This window comes from Nothoprocta perdicaria, unplaced genomic scaffold, assembly GCF_003342845.1.
Source record: "Nothoprocta perdicaria isolate Ctin4 unplaced genomic scaffold, notPer1 scaffold_25, whole genome shotgun sequence".
Lineage (NCBI taxonomy): Eukaryota > Metazoa > Chordata > Aves > Tinamiformes > Tinamidae > Nothoprocta > Nothoprocta perdicaria.
In genome coordinates, this window is record NW_020455477.1 from 491,876 (window position 1) to 503,791 (window position 11,916).

The 11,916-nt window shown below is 37.4% G+C and overlaps 1 long non-coding RNA gene across 1 annotated transcript in view; it reads right to left on the reverse strand.

The window, feature by feature from the left end:
• Positions 1–11,698, reverse strand: part of LOC112947926 — a 118,958-nt gene extending 107,260 nt beyond the window's left edge. The window contains exon 1 of the long non-coding RNA XR_003249504.1: positions 11,605–11,698. This is a non-coding gene — a long non-coding RNA (uncharacterized LOC112947926). The remainder of the gene's footprint in view (positions 1–11,604) is intronic.
• Positions 11,699–11,916: the final 218 nt, after the last annotated feature.

An 11,916-nucleotide genomic window follows, 5' to 3' on the forward strand; every position in this document is an offset into this window, starting at 1 on the left:
AGGAAGGAAGGAAGGAAGGAAGGAAGGAAGGAAGGAAGGAAGGAAGGAAGGAAGGAAGGAAGGAAGGAAGGAAGGAAGGAAGGAAGGAAGGAAGGGGGCAGGTATGGCCACAGTTTCAAAGTCTAGAACAGGAAACAAAGAATATCATAACCAGCTGAAGCTACAGGAGGAACTTATATTAGCAGGTTATAATTAGCCAAGCTGGATTTTAGCCAGGACACTAGGGTTAACACCCTTGCATTTGTAAAGAGTGCCAAGGGATCTATAATGACCACACGTGGTCAGGCCTTTTTTTCTCTCCCTCACAGAAAACAAAAGCTTTAGAAGCTTTTCTAGCATAGAGAACAAAAGCTTTTTAAAAGCTGCTGTCCTGTCACTTCATCACTAACTAGTCTTTTCCTTGTATTCAGCTTGTATTCAGTGAACCTTGTTGCAGATTGCCTTTAAAATCCCACTCCGGATGCAGAGTAAAGCATTTAAACTGCATCCAGTCTATTAATGTGCAAGGGATTCACTATATGTAAGTATAATATAAGGGAATATAATATTCCCTGCTCAATTCACTTATTTATTGCAAAACTAAATAACTGAACATAGTGAAACTAGAAAGCTTGATCAAGTCATACAGAGACAAATCAAGTTACTAAATATTGCAAATTAAGGGAATCTGATGGAATGTTACAGGGAGTAAATGTTAGGCATGAATTCCCTCTTCCCAGTTATCTGCAACAGCCCATTCTCAGTACATTTGGTTCCCCAGTTGGCTCCTCTGCAGCCACAGAGATAGCAGTTAATTGCTTCAGTTGATTAGAATTCACAGCTGCATTTGCAGCAAGAAGGCTACTTTTAAAATTAACTGAGCTATCAATCAACAGAATAATTTGTTAGAGTTAAAAGCAACTGGTCAGCTGTACACTTATCCACAAAAACAGCAGAGTTTCTCTGGGAAAACTCCTAACATTCAATAAAACAATCATATACTTTTGTCCAACCTCAAGCAACCAATATAAATCATCACCTACAGTGTTTTAACTCTGTACTGAACTTTACTGCTTGCTTTCTTTTCCATGCACTATCAAATCCACTGAAGAAATCTTTACAGATTCTTTACAGATTTCTTCATTTCTTTACAGAAATGAAATCTTTACAGAATCTTTACAGATTTCTTCATTTCATGTTTTAACCTCATACAAGTCACTTGGGAGTGCAGTTCATGCATGTGAAAGTTCCTGCCCCCATTTTCTGACTGATTTCCCCCACTATTTCCATCATGATTTCCCTCATGCTTTCCACACCTTTGCTCTGCCAGGCACTTAGGCCAATGTTCACTCAGTAAAGCTCCTACTGGCAGTCTGGCAGTACCTGTTACCACAGGCCAGGTGCATAAGAAATAAAGCATGAAGATTTATCTGCTCCGAGTATTTTGGTGCAAACACTTGATTTTACAACATTCATTTGTTGTACCTGCTAGAGCCCATAATGATGTTGAGATATTTTGGTATCTTCTGCAAGCCAGAACATATACTCACTGACAGACAAAAATGAAAACATTTTTAAATATCTCAAGCTCTCTGACGTTATAATAAGGTGATTCTAACTACACGGGATGTGGGAACTCCTTCAGTCTGATTCACAATGTTCAATACTATGAACAGTGTGTCTAATTTACTGCAGGGATGTCACATTCAGCATTTTACCGAAAATTATGTTRACAGAGAAAGCACATTGTAAGTCAATTTGTAGACAGCAAAATATAACAGAACTATTTTCTGTATTTCTACAATTACTAAATGTGTCATAAAGATAATTACAATAAAACACGTTTGTTATGCTTGTGTTTCTGTACCTCTCATAAAAAAGTCCAACTCATTTGTCTTTCATATTGTTCTCTAGATTGCTGTAGTCTTGTTAACTCTGCCCAACAAACGATATAATATTCTCTTTGGAAAGCCTCTGTTTCTATGGTRCTTTTCATAGTTTTAATGTAGACAAACGACAACAAAACAACAGTTGGAATTATGGAAATACAACTATGTCCACTTTCAAAGTCTCTCTGTATCTTAGCTCTCCAAGCACTAAAATGGAGAAAGTTGGTGGAAAGTTGCAGAATAGGAGAAGGGGCTGAAGTCATTTCTTGCCAATGACTAACACCAGGCCAGCTTTCATTTCTGAATTCATGATGACTTCAAGTAACCCACACAAAGCAGGCGTGCTCAAATGGGCTGTCCTGCAGGGGTGAGGTTTATGGTGTGTTACATCTAACAGCAAAGCCAAGGGAGCATGGGATTCAAGGCAAGCTAGTATTCCATATATATGTATACAACTAAAGTCATCAGTGGGTTTGCTTACTAAAAGGTCTCTGAAAAGGTCTCTGAAAAGTGCTGTCTGAAGCCAGCRTTTTGTCATAAAATATTTTTAAGATTTGTTTGATCAAGTTCATGAAAACAGCAGAACAGAGGAAACACAGTGGAACACATCACAGAAAATCTCCCATCCCACTGTGCTGCATTTAGAATTTTATTAGCAACTGAAACCTCTGCTCTCACTATTTCAATTGTACATAAACAATAAACTGCTAGTATTTACTTGGAAAATACTTAACTAGTTGCAAGTTTTATACCTTACTAGTTTTATACCATGTCTTACTATAAAAACTGTTTATTTTATKCTATTTATGTACTTTGAATGTACTCAAACCTTTATACAGAAAAACTGCCAATGTTCAAATATTTTATAAAATGTTTGAATTTTTTTCATGCAGTTGAGTAAATATTGGTCTTGGGTGCATTTTTTTTTTTTTTTTTTTGTAGAATTAATCCCCAATGGAAAGGAAGGCAACACAAATTTTGCATTGATATATAATGGAACACCTAGAAGAAGACTCATTAAACTACTGGCTTGTCTTTAAATGTATATGAATGAATGTTTAAATTGTTTAGCAGTGACAGGTTAGCAATAACAAATGTTAATTTTTCGGTTAATTTTTGAAGCTCGYTTAGAAAGAGTAAGGTTTGTTCATCTTTTAAAATGCTCAGAAGTCATTAAGAGTTGAATTTTTACTGCTTGCTCTCTACTCAGAAATACTAATAATCTCGATGTTTAAGCCTCAGAGTTTTGCAAATATAATAATACAATTATTGTTCCTGCCATTGCTTTTTAGCACCTCCCTACAGTCTGACCTTTCTGGATTYGTTTTTCCTACATGGAGGAGGAGGAAGCTGAGAATGATCTTTGCTTAAATTTGTTTTCACTTCTTTCACCCAATGTCATGATACAGCTAACTTGTACCTGCCTTAGATAAAATGAAATAGTGAGACCTGATTTTCTAACATAAGCATAAAAAGCAAAGCAACTCTACAATACACTTCAGTCTAAATTTGCCAGACATTTGTCTGGATTTCATTCAGAAATCAGGAAGGATACAAACCATGTGTTTGCTCTGACCTGTTCTCTTTATGGTGAGGTCTACTCTTCCTGGTTATTTGTTGTTTTTATATATAAAAACTGCCTATGACAGATCTTTAAGGAACAGGAGATTAAGCTGTAAGTGGATGAGCACAAGGAGACCACACACTTCTGACTGCATAGAGCTTATTGAGAAAGTGCATATGCAGAGCAATGACTTTTGCTAAGTGCTCTACAGATCCTGTAGTACTATCCAATAACCTCTGTGCAAGTGGAAGTGCAGATAGGAGTGTGGTATCAACTGCAAATTGCAATGAGAGAATAAACTGCAAATTGCAATAGGGGAATAACATCCGTGAACTGCTTTGAAATAACCCTTTTATTTTCACTGTCGGGGTAATCTCAAGAACTCCCTTCTCCCCGTCACTGGAGATGATTAGGAGTGGCTGCCACTTTCTGAAAATATAAAGCAATTTTCCTTTCTCTTTTGGTCTGGAAGGTCTTGTGAACCATATTAAAATAACAAGCAACTGATATTTTGTACCTCTTGCTTGTTAAGCATTGTTTTCATAGCCATAAAAATGAGCCCATTTCATTCCTCAAAACCATGACCTGATGACTGAGGTGACCGCATCACCGCTGGYTGCATCACTTCTGCTCTAAATGCTTAAACCGATTAGGGACTCCCAAAAATCTCTCCTGGACCTGATCAGCAATTTGTTTCACTGAACATGTGGTTGGCCAGTGGACAGACGATTCAGACAAAGAATTCCTGTTACAAAGAAACACGTTTTCACTGTGGGGCAGTATATCTCAGGAGCGAGAGGTTCAGCTGTAACTTGCTCCTCAAAGACATTATTACCCTTAAAACTTCACAGGGTGGATTTTTATTAACTGCAATTAGAAGSGAGTAAAGCCAGAGATGAGCACGTTAGAAACCTCCCAAGTGTCTTTATTTAAATAATATTGGACACTTTTATTTCCTAGTCATATTTTATACATTAGTTTTAAAAGTTTTATGGCATTTCCTGCCCACAGAAATGAACATGTACAATGTCATGGTGAGTATTTCTTGTTACTAGAGTTACTGTATCAATTAAGAGTGAAGGATTAGATTAATTTGCCTTGGTAAGCACAACTTTTGTTGAGTTAGAAACTATTTTCCAGAAGGGCCCTTTCTCGAGGGGTACGTCAGTGAAATATCAAGAATTTAAAAAAAAAAAAAAAAAAAAAAAAAGAGCAGAGTATTTCTGAGTATTTCTAAATGCTAAAGAGCTTCTTCTTTGAGAAAGAGGGAAAATGGAAATGTAATTTCCTTTCTAATGAAAGATTAATGCACTCTTTGATGTGTGCTTCCAACAGCTGCATAGTGGGCCATTCTATAATCACACTTCAATGTTATCAGCTGATACTCTAACTTTCACCAATAAAATTGAGCTGCATTAGCTGGGTTAAGGGAAAGATGAAGAACAGTTTCCTAATAAAGGTTATCATGAAAGACCAACCCAGGGAACAACAACAAAGCAAACGAACAAGCAAAAAATAAACGAGAAAAAATAAAAGCTGTACTTTAGTTTGAAATAAATAAAGCTTAGTCTAGGCCCATTAGTTCATTATAACTAAGTCATGAGATGATGCTATGAAGTCGCTAAATATCTGCTTAGGTTTTTAGTGACCTTTTAATAGGTCCTCCTTGCAAGAGGACATAAAGTTTTGGTGCTGCTGGTCTCTCTCTAAGATTTTTTAACTTCCCTGCCTAAGCAGACTTGGAGGCTTCTAGGCACATATTGTAATCAGCCACCCGCATCTGCACAGAACTACATACAAATAAGGTATTCGTTGCCTCAAAATAATTTTTCAGAAGGAAGAGATCCACACAAGGTATGCTTCTTGAAAGGCCCCCTCCAGCAACAGTAAATGGGTTTTAATTTTATTGCATATTAGATGCTGTAAGCTTCAGGATTCCTCCCAGAAAGTTACCAGTATTCCCAAGAAGCTAACGGAGAAGGAAAGAGGAAACCCTGGTAACAGCTCTGAGTTGGCAGGACAGGCATTAAGTCTGTGTTAACCTGTGAACTCCACATCATCAGATAGCCCAGTAGGTTCATCATATGCTTTGCTGCATTATTGGTGGGAATTTTATTCTTCAGTATGGTTTAGAACCAGGGCTTCTAATTGTATCATTAAAAAAAAGCATTAAATGAAAACTTTAATATTTTGCCTATAACTGTATCTAGATGCTTATCAAGTTGAAAGCTTTTTTTTTAACTCTTTAATCTACATTCATTTTATCCTCCTGTCTTTTCAATAATGACAGAAGAATTTTTAAAATGCTTTCTGCGAGCTATGATCCAACATCTCTTTCCTAAGTGCAGTACAGCTCTGCTTCCTGTATGGGTACTGACCCATAACTGTGAACAGATGTGCTTCTTCGACACAGACGGAGCTTACAGATGTTCTGCTGCCAGAAAAAAATGCTGTTATTTCAGTGAAGCAAGAGGAACTTAGAGCACCTTGACCCATCCAAGGAACACCTTACCCTTTGCTTTGCTGTGCTGCCAGGCTTTTCTTCTTTTCATATAATGCCGTTGATGAAGCTTTAATGTGTGGGAGACAAGGCTATTGCTGTTTATCAAGCCCTTTGAAATGTCCAAAAGCTTTGCCAGAACTGAGAAGCACAAGTTTTATTGAACTGACTCTGTAGTGAACTCTCTCCACGAGGGTATTTTTACTTTATTTTCCCTCCAGTTGGTTTTATAATAAAGCAGCAGCTGACTCAGCAAATATGCCCTGCTCTTTTCATTATTCTCGAAGCTTGAAGAAAGGAGATGCTGTATATAGGCCATCCATAGCAAGGGAAAGCGGTGACCACAGAGGGGAAGATACCTTTCAAAAATAACTTTTTAATAGCTTTGAGAAACTCAATTTCTCCTTTGCTTCTGATGTAGTTTCCCCTTCACACCAAGGGGGAGAAACTAATGACAGAGCACACATAAGGGCAGGAGCAGCACGAAGGGCTGACCCTTCCAGTCACAGGAGAGTCATTCAGAACAGTTCCTCATGCTGATGCCATGGCTAGGTGAACTCCCTGTGAATACTGGGTTTGGAGTCTGCACAAATACTGGATTCCTGTTCCCAACCAAGAAAACTCCAGAAGGATTTGTAAAAAAGGGTTTCAGTCTGCTAGAATCAACAGATACTACCATAAGAAAACATCCAGGGGAATGAAACTAAAAATGCCTTTGGTGATGCCTAAGCGTCTGTTCAAGCAACACAGAACTTCTTTTAAAGCTGTGAATAGGAAGAAAAACAGATTTCCTCCTACCCATCTCAAATAAATATAAGGAATCCTACTTCCGAAGACTGACAAGGGTCCAGGCCTGAGAAAAGTTCTGCAAGTAAAATGGTCTTCTGTTGCCTGCCTAAAGGATTTGAGGATACAGCTGGCAACCTTAATAGTGTGGGTTTTTTTTGATTATTTACTGCTACTTTTTACACCTGCTTTTTCTTCTCACTTTCTGCAAAGGTAGTTAACTATGTCCAGAAAGCACAATAGTAAAAAATTATTCTAGGAAGAGAATTATTTATTTTCATTTCCAAATATTAATACATTTATTATTATTATGAGCTAAGGAATTGAATACATATAGTTTAATGACAAACTCTTATACAATATTTTAATTGCTATGATTAATACTTCATCAAAAAATAGGATTTAGACAAAATAAACCAAAACAATCTCTAATTAGAGGACTTAGCTACTACATGTTAGTATTTGAGTAAGTTATATTCATTTGAGGAAAATAAATCCTACCTGACAGCTTCTGATGATTGCTTTACAGAGATCAAAAAAATGAACGTATTATTTGGGGGGAATATCTCTGCAGACCAGATTCCATAGAGTTTACACTGTTAAGGCCTTGAAAATCCTGAAGTGCAAGTGCTGACACACAAACGGAATCACAAACCAGTAACCTCCAGCAGTAGGTAGACAGACTATCAGGCTTTTTGATAAAACACCATAGCTGTAGTCCTCACATCCTGCCTCCCTTCTTGAAGCCAAATATACCACAACTAGCACCTCACAGATCTCACCACCTGCAGAAGACAGAATTCTTACCTAGTAAACTGGTCTTCTTCCAAAATAGCTCTACAAACGGGAAAATATATCCTGCTTATAAAATGGAGCAGTTTTATCAGAGCTAACTCTCTGGTCCCTGATGTATTTGTGAAGCTGGTGTATATTCGGGTATACAGCTACCCAGGAAATGTCCTGCTGCAGTGTATGGATGGACAAACTCTTACYACAAAATCCTGTATCAAACTGGCTCTGCTTTGCCTGCCAAAATTGCCCCTGCAAATCAGAAAAGTGCTAAAACAAGTACCTAACTTGATCTCTAAAGCAGACACGCAAATGACTGAATGTACTGTAAGGAGAGAGGTGTATTAGGTTAAAAATGGCCATTTAAATTCTGTATAAATTGAGAATGACCATCCCACTGTATGGGCTGACTAGCTGGTGTCTTATGACTGCAACTGTTTTACTTCTTATTTAAGGTGTACRTTCCTCACTGCACATATAAAAGCCAACTCCTGGGCTTGTGTAAAACCTTGTTGATTACATAATTATCATCATCTTACTTCACGCTGATTTATGTTATGTATTATTAATACTTTATTTGTGACTCTATATATCCCTTTTGTATCTTATTTGTATCCCTTTATTCCTATGAAAAGCAAATAATATTCAACTTTCTCTCTTTTTTATTTTTACATATTATTTGCAAAGTGCATATGGCTACATGTCAGTTATATTCCCATCTTTAATCCTGAAAAGATCTTAGGGTAGTTTCATTTGGGAAATCAAACTGAAAAAAAAAAAAAAAAACCCATCTCAGTTATACCAACTGGGAGGGGAAAAGATAGAAACCAAAAGCTGTAATGAGGTGTAGAAATAAAACGTGGCTGTGGAACCCTCCAGCTGCACCCAGCTGTTATCAGGGATATTTCTAATTCTGCAGACAGTAAAGAGCCTCATAGAACTAAACGGCTTTCTGACTGCAGATCTATGACTTTTGTTGATTATGCCTTTGAACTAAGATTGTCTGAGTACACAACAGCTGGTCTTTAGGAAGAAATCAGACTTACTAAAAACAACAATAGAAAAAAAAAAGCCTAATGCTTTATGGTAGCAACAATGTTGCAGGCAATTTCCTTAAACAGATTGAACCACTGAAACAAATTAGACTAAATGTGGAGTACTGTATGCAAAAAAAAAGCAACAGTGTAACCCAAGCTGTTTTATATGCTGTTTAACATGTTTTAATTGCAACAAAAATAAGGACATAAATCAATAATCATATTACTTTGGATTTACAAGGGACTACAATTTTAAGAAAAAAATTTGCAGCTATGGAGGCATAGAATATTTTTAAACTAAGTGAGAGACTAGAGGGGCAACTATCTAGACCTTTGGTGTCAGAGCTCTTCAGTGTACAGAACTATACGCTCTGGATTTGTACCTGAGCATCTAGTCAAGAATAATGGTTTAGATGCAACCCTAATACAAGTGAAAGAATAAATCTGTCATTTCCATGTCTATCAGGGTTCAGATTGATCTCTCTGATAGTCTAACACCCTCACCTGAGAAATAACACGACTTTGGAAAAATATTTCAAAGATTAGTTTCTGGTTGACACATGTTGCAAACGATTACCCGCTGTGGACACCACGAATAGCACGCTGTAATCAGTATTAAGCACCAATCAAGAGGTGACAGGTAGAATGTCTACAAAACTTCTGCTTATCATACACTGTGGTTTAGCAATAGTAAGTCTGCAGCCCTGGGTCCTCTCAGAGTCTTCCTCAGAGGGCTGCTCAGGTTTCTCTGTCAGTGAAGCCTTTGTTTAGTGCCCAGTTTTAGCGACATTAACTGAAAAAGTGAGTCTTCAACATGCCACTTATCTCCAGAATCCAACAGCTGTGTGATGCTGTTCTCACTTAGACACTCTAAAATGTGTGTACTAGTATCATGTCAATCTGGCTTCACAGCACTAGGGATTTAAAATCATCAGAGAAGGGCAGAAAGCTAGTTTGTTAAAAATAAACTGTTTTTAGAAGCTACAGCTGTTTCATGTTTCTGTTTATTTTAAGCTCAACAGTGTCAATTAAGCAGTATTTTTTTCCAGAAAGGTTTTACCTACCATTTTGTGTTAAGTATCCATTGACTGCAACTTAGATACATGTGCAACTTTAATCTTGTGTACGTTACCATCACTTCAAGTGGCCTATATGTACTCAAATTCCCTACATACCTAAGTAACCTTGCTAAAACGGAGCTTCCAGAGCCTGGTCTTCCTCTCATCAAATTCAGTAACAATACTGACCTTGACATCACTGAGCAGAAAGAGAATTTTAAATCTTTATTCTAAAGACAGATATCATTTGTGACAATGGACAACTTTCTTAGAAGAAAGGAAAGGAGAGGGAAAGGGAAAGGAAAGGGAAAAGGGAAAGGAAAAGGAAGAGATAATGCTTATACCTAAAAACATTCTGGTGTTCATTTTTCATCAGTAGAGCAAGAATATACAGTTTTCTGCTTTGAGAGTTTTCTACTGGAGTCTATAATGGTTTGGCAGTTAAAAAAATTACACATTTAATAACCTATCTAGAAGTCATAATTTAAATACAGAAGAAGGTGATAGCAAAGCCCATTGGTTYCCATGTTTCTGCTCCATTATTCAGTTACAATTTAGAAAAGAAGATGATAGAATAAAATTCCACAGCAGCACTGCAATAGAAATGCTGTCAAGACTAGCTGACRATAATTGCTTCAACTGCTGTCTGTGCAGGTAATGTTACCTAAAGAAGAACCATATGAGGGCAAACTGAGCAACGTAGAATGAAAACTACTAAAGTTTAATGTAGCAGAGTACCTTAAAAAGACTGGATATTCAGCAGTACATCTGAATGTATGACTACTTGAGACACCTAATAAATATCCTGAATACCTCTAGTTTCCGTTTATCAAGATGTAGTAAAATTCCATAAGAAATTAACAGCATCTCATTCAGTTATAGAGCCCCAATGAATTACTTCCCTTTGATGCTGCTGCATCTGTTTCCTTACAACCCATTAGAGGACTGATGCTCAAGAATGACAGGTGATGCAAAACACATAAGTTTTCCAAAGTACAAGGCTACACATGCATAACAAATCTATTTGACTCAAACAATGCAACTCTRTAAAAATGTGTTATATTAGTACAGACATTTATCAGTTGATCCATACCAAAATGACCCCTCTTAAATCTATTTAGATTAGAAGAAATATGAGTAGATGATTTTGGAGAGAAATTCAGATGTTAAATTATCTGTGTCTGTAAGCAGTCTCTCATGAACTCAGAATACCTGCTTTAATAATAATAATAATAATAATAATTTATTATTTTTTATTATTATTATTTCAGAGCCTATTTGCTTAGGCTCTGAACAGTACTGGCCCTTGGCCTTAACACCATCCACTGCATGCACACCATGCAAGCAGACTCCACAAACCCAGAAAACAAATGGAGGTGGGGCTGAACTGTCCACAGTGTAATATATGACAGCAACTAGCACAGGCAGTTGAAGCATCAGTGCACTAGAAAGACATTGTTGGACAACACTTCCCTTAGCTATGAAACTGTAGGCCTTGTAGTTAAAGCGCAAGTGTAAGAGGCAGGAAATCTGGGATTTATTCTGGGATCTGTCATAGATTTCCTGTGTGGCTTTAGGAAAGTCTTGTGGAGTTAACTTCAGCCACGTGGCTTGCTTATTTCTGGAAGTAGCTCGTACCCATGTCTCGACCACCCCATTGGAGCCTGGACTCATCAGTACCAAGGGTAGGATGTTGCCATTGCAACTTTTGCACACAAACAGCAGCAGAGTCGGGATTTTATACAGGTGAAGCAATATGGTCAAAAGCAAAAGGGCAGAATATAAAAGGACTAACAGTAAGGCAGGCAATATACTCCTTCCCAGTAGTTAGGGAGGAGAAAGTAAGAACATGAACTTCGGTCTCTGACTGACACAGTTGTTACACAGGTAGTACCAGGAAGCAGTAATCACTTCCACTGGAAGTAAAAACTCCAACTTCCTACTTCTTTCCAGCAAGTAAAATAAAAGGAAAGCACTGGATTTGTCATTTCTTAAATCATACCTCCTCTGCAGTCTTCACACACAACACTTCCTCCTCTTTAAATCTAGCTTCCTCTGGTGAGAATCCAAGATGTTCATTCTTCTATAAGATACTTTCATATACCTTAAAAAATAAAGCACATAGGTTTTGATTATACAAAGTATTACAGTCATTGCAGTAGGTCAATTTTACGTATCGGGCCTGGGTAGCTAAACGTCTCTACATGTTCCTTTTGTGAGCTCATATCCTTTTGGCTTCTTCTGGCTGCAAACAGGGTTCCACCCATTCTCCAGGGGCAAGCCTAATATTAACATAAATAACTCACAACAGTAA